This window comes from Melitaea cinxia, chromosome 13 (assembly GCF_905220565.1).
Source record: "Melitaea cinxia chromosome 13, ilMelCinx1.1, whole genome shotgun sequence".
Classification (NCBI taxonomy): domain Eukaryota; kingdom Metazoa; phylum Arthropoda; class Insecta; order Lepidoptera; family Nymphalidae; genus Melitaea; species Melitaea cinxia.
The window spans coordinates 9,764,260-9,770,428 of NC_059406.1; positions in this window are offsets into that span (position 1 = coordinate 9,764,260).

Here is a 6,169-nt window from a genome sequence, read left to right on the forward strand (position 1 = left end):
CTTTGCACCTATTTATAATGTCGTATTTCATAAATATCTCACAAAATACAATGACACTGATGAAATCAAATCAAAAAGAATAAATTACGATCCTTTTGAAATATAGATTACCGTCTTAATCATTTAAAAGTTTGTAAGGATTTTTTTAATACTTTGTGTTAATTACAGGAAAAGAAGTCGTTAATTTAATAAAATGATGGATTGCATTACTGGAGCCAAAGAGGCTTTAAACCGACAAGCCCTGAGGGACTACTTCGTCTAATTTTTGCTTTATTTTAATATCATCCAAAGGTTGAAGTGAAAATGATTTACAGGATAAAAAGGACTCCTTAATCTTTCTGATCTTTTTTATTTTTGTATTGTAAAAAAAATATAAAAAGAATTGTTTCGTGGAAAAAAGAAATTAAGTCCTTACGAAATAACATTTCATTCATTAGTTTCCTTAATACATAGTAAATGAAGATCTCGTTTTATTCTTTTCACAATTTAATAAAAAATACAGTAAGCTTATAATAATGAGTGATTATCGAAAAAAAAAGGCTAAAACTACCTTTGCTTTTACTCGTATTATTACATAATGCAATTTGTTCTTATGCAATAAGTTTAAACTACCTTACTCACTCACTCACATGATAACTTAGCTACATGAAGTTGTAAATAGTTTCCAGATGTAGCTTTACATAAATCGATACTTTCTACAAATTATGCAAACTTCTGAACTTAATATTACTACTTACATAAGTTTGAACTTTATTGCAGCTCACAAATGTTAAAATGTAACAAAATTGGAATCAGACTCCCAAAAGAATAGTTTACCACTGCTTAGCTTATAATATTATTTGCGTATGAGATTTTATCGAATCTAACTAACCATTCTAAACAATAATTTTGAAAACGCAGGTATTTTTATATAAGTAGTAATTATTTATCTCACTTAAAAAAAGTAAATGAAAATTTAGTATTATTAATGCTATTTATATTGTGACTGTCTTTGATTATAAGGATTTATTATTCAAATAGTAATTGACAGAAAAGGAGATCTCAAAAGACACAAAGACAGAACAGGACACAAAGAAGAAAGACAGAAAAGGACGATCTCAGTTATAAGTTCGACTTATACCTGATATCCGCCAACCTAAATTGGAACATCAAGCTCTGATCCTTGTCCTACATGGAGAAAGAGGCCTATGCCCAGCAGTAGGATGTTACACGCTGAAGCGTAGCGTAAGCGTAAGATAGACAGCCCAACGCTAAATATAATAAGTAATTAAATAGTTAATAACAACGCCCCGCAAATGTTTAATATTTATCCTTCGTCTGGCTATTATAATAAAAACAAGCTTTTCCGGTCACGTAGTTTCCAAAATTAGCAGGCTCTAATGAATAAAAAATAAACAAGACAAAGGATGCTATAATGGTTATAAGATCTAAAATGTGAGTATAATATTTAAAAAATGAACTGACAAGTTTCTCGCGGTGTTTTCCATAACCGATCTTAATATTTAATAATTGTTTTTAAGAAATTTGAGCAGTGATAGTACCCTGAATTTAAAATCGTCATTTATAAAAAGATTTATGTCCCAAAGCAGTCTCGAGAAACAAAAAAAAAAACACGTTTTAATGCCGTAGTTGTATAAATATATGTATATAATCTATACAAATAAATAAAATTGGAGTATCTGTTTGTAATATTAAGATAACCGTTTTTTACTAAATGCGTATGTATACACGGTACATATTATGCCAATTTTTTTTTACAATTTTTGTCGGTCTGTCTGTCTATCTATTTGTTTGTTCCGGCTAATCTCTGAAATGGCTGTACCGATTTTGACGGGACTTTCACTAGGAGATAGTTGATGTTGTAAGGAGTAACTAAGGCTACTTTTATTTTAGAAATTTATTTATTTTATAAATCTGCGAACTGAATAATCACTTTTTTTTTAATTCCACGCGAACGAAGTCGCGAACACAGCTATTAATAATAATAAAGTAGTGCAAGTAAATATAATATATATTTAAGATATGTACGTATAAATATAATTATGTCGATAAATTATTTAAAAAAAAAATTAAAAAGTAGTCAGCCTCGACGCACAACTGAAGTTTCCTCCCTCAGATGGACTGTCTAAATAGGTATAAAAAAGGCTTACTAGTCTAAGAAAAAGAATAATTATTAGAATTAATAAACGCTTCACACTCAACGGATCCCCCAGTAGGATTTTCTCCTGTGTTGGGGGTCCGGAAACAAATACAATACACAAACACAACGCTCAGACCACGACTAACATCTATATGGTCGATACAAATGTCGTGAGCGGGAATCGAACCCGCGACCACCAGCGCAACAGACAGTGTTATTACCGCTGCGCTAAGACGTCGGTAATAGTACTGGTAAATAAAAAATAATAAAATAAATGGTAAATGGTAAATAAACGAATCAAATAACGCCATCTTTCCGTTCGATCGTTATTAGAAAACGTAGTCCTTTATCGGAACCCTAAAAAAAAAACATTTTATGACACTTTTTTAAATCAAAACAGTGTTCTAGAATAATTTCGAATTGCAACCTTATTCAATATCGATTTGGCAATGGGTAATATAATCTAGCTCGGGATGGCGAGAATGGAATGAAAATGGCTCGTAATGTCACGAGAGTTATAAAAGCAGAGTTGTATGTGCCTTAGACGTGAAACACACTTACGTCATATATGATGTATTTTCTTATTATTGAATTTTTTTCTTTCTTCTTGAAAGAAATCTGAACATAAAGGACATACTGTGTGTGTCCGTTGCAGTTTTTCTAATCCTATGTCATTTATATAGTGTGACATAAGTAAAAATTTTCTCGTCAACTTTCAACTAAATATACATCGTCCAATATAAAGAAAAATTATTAACTATTTTTAATTTAAAATTCCGAAAACTGATTTATTACTTTAAGGAAAATAATTACGGTAACTTATACTTTTTCCCACTCGCTACAACATGAATTTAGTGCAAATATTAGAAAATAGCACCAATGCGAAAAAAAAACAAACATCTTGTTTTATTTAGTTTTTGTTTGTCATAGTGTAGTGTATATAAATTATAAATAGATTAATGAACAATTCGATCATTGATTTAACGATACACGTCATTTTTATAAAATTTTCCATTTGAGATACGAAAGTTTCTTTATAAGTTCTTCTCTAACAAATTATTATGCACTATTTAAAATATACCAATGCATGCATTACACGACCAAAACCTTCAACTGCTGTATACAAACGTAAATGTGTCTACGCTTATACCCTATACAAACAGCATCGAACGTTTTATATTTCTAAAGTGCACTCTGTTGCGAGTCGCAGTACAATACAACATTTCTGGATGTTTTTGAAAACATAAATAAGTTCCAGACTTCAAGACGAAAACTACAAGTTTGCTCGTTTTGTTTTTGGCGGTAGTAGAGAATATGTGTACAAACGTTTTTTAACAGATCTTATAATTTGATATCAAATTAGTATATATTTTGTACGATTTATAGCGACATCTATCGTGCAACATACGAACTAAAAACTGACGTATCCTACATCACGATATTAAAGTTATCAGAAGATTGAAAATATATACAAGAACCCGACAACAACGGTCGGAGGGGCAGTAGCCCACCAGACACAACTCCCGTCTGGTCGGACAAGCCTCCCTTTGCGATGGTGGATGAGAAACTTTACACCATGTTCATCTTACCCCCAAAAATTTATTAAAACTAACAAGTGCTAAATTTAAATATGTGATTAATAGTACTCCTACGGCTACAATTCTCTTAGTAAAATATCTTCTTATTTCTAAAAATTACCACATCAACAACACTATGGATCTATAAAAAATTCTTTGGCTGAAATGACCGCAACGTTTTATTGCAAGATGGAGGAGTTCCGACAAGATCTTCAGAAAGCCTCATCCCGACCTCATCATCTCCGACGAAGACATCTTTGGCGACGGAATTCTCAAATTTTAAGGCATTTGTCATGTTAGCATTAAATGTCTTGCAGAAACTAATCGAGTTACTTAACAGGGATTTTGATAATTAAGAGATGAAGAGAAGGCGTCGAACGCTTCTTTAAAATGGCGTACCAGAGAAGAAGCTGGAAGACACAACATCTCTCGTTACCAGTCTTATAGCTGAACGCCAGCCCCTACAGAATTTTTCAAGCTCCAGTATAGTGTGGGCTCTCTATCGTCTGGTCCGTACTTTAAATAAGAAGCACAGACTGATTGTTTTTAAATTCCGCGACAACACTATTCGTGAGAAGAGAGAGAAAGTCTGGTTTTCAAAAACGAAATAAAAAGGAACGGCTGTCACACAATCGCAGTTCCTGACAAAACACAAACATGAAGTCTTTTTAAAGGCAAGTACACGTTTTGAAATCAGTCACTGTTGAACTTGGGATGGCTTTGTGCACGTCCTGACCGCGGATGGATCTCAACATAAAGCTTGCTTGCTTATTGGATTTCAATAACATTGCGAACTCAATACCAAATATTAAGTCTCCTGTTAAAAACCAAAGTTTTTGATACGAATTCCACAGATAAGGTGATTATTCCACGCATAAAAAGAGGCATTAACAAATTATTTTTGTTTGTTTTTCTTTGTACATAAGAACTTTTACCCTTACACTAAAGTTACCCTCTTTTCAACGATTGTTGTTACTTTTCTATGACTAAACTCTTTTGTGTTATATTTTATTAAATAGTTTGATTGCCGGATATCTAAAGTCGTGGTACACTGTTTAATTTTTTCGCTTATGTCACATATTTCAATAGACTAAATTTCATATCTACATTAGAAATAAGTATAGTATCAATTTTTATTAACCGACTTCCAAAAAAGGAGGAGGTTCTCAATTCGACTGTATTTTTTTTTTATGTATGTTACATCAGAACTTTTGACTGGGTGGAGCGATTTCGACAAATTTTCTTTTAATCGAAAGGTGGTGTGTGCCAATTGGTCCCATTTAAATTTATTTGAGATCTAACAACTGCTTTTCGAGCTATATCTAATAATGTGTTTTTACTTGACGCTTTTTTCGTCGACCTACGTTGTATTTATACCACATAACTTTCTACTGGATGTACTGATTTTGATAATTTTTTTTTTTGTTGGAAAGGAGATATCTCTAGTTTGGTATCATGATAAGGAAACCAGGATCTGATGATGGGATCCCAGAGAAATTGATGGAAATTCTTGAAAATTTGCAATAACTTTTTACTGGGTGTACCGATTTTGATAATTCTTTTTTTGTTGGAAAGAAGATATCCTTAGTTTAGTACCATGATAAGGAAACCAGGATCTGATGATGGGATCCCAGTAGGATCCCATCCAGTCGGTTTTTTTTCGTTTGCGAGCAAACACAATTATTGTATTTATGGTTCGCTGTTTTGGCGATAATGGCTTACTTATAAAAGATAGATATATACTGTCGCGGACTTTTTTGTAGGACTAATTAAGATTAAAAAATCTCATACGTCATATACGTGTAAACTCTACAGTTTTTTCAGCGTACGCCAAAATGGCTCACAGATAGCAGATTTTTTTTCCAACTTACTTGACCATTATCGTTATATTTTGGACAGTTCTATGTTTAAAAATTATAGCCTATGTGTTATTCTAATGTATAAGCTATATTATTGTAAACTTTCGTTAAAATCCATTTGGTAGTTTTTGCGTGAAAGAGGAACAACTATCCATACATCCATACATCTATACATCCATAAATCAAAAATATAACAAAATATACAACTTTCACGTTTATAATATTAGTGGGATATTATTTTGATCTCACTTTCCTTGCTGGTGGGTAAGAGGGCATAATATGTGAATAATTATCAATATTTTATAGACTATTTATAAATACGTTATTTTGGGTTTACTTATTTTTGTTTTCTTTTTCTGTTTTTAGTTTTGTTTCACTTTAATTAAACGAAGTTGTTAACTGGATTGATTCTTTTGGCCTAAAAGTAAACCCCATGAAAAGCCAGGCTATTATTATTAGTAGTCATCATTTGGTTCGTCGCTTAGGTGAATCACTTGTGTCACGTGTCCTTTTCTTAAGGTTGTCTGGAAGACATCGCTCTTTAGCGATAAGACTGCCTTTTATACACATTTTTTTTTGCATATTTTACATAC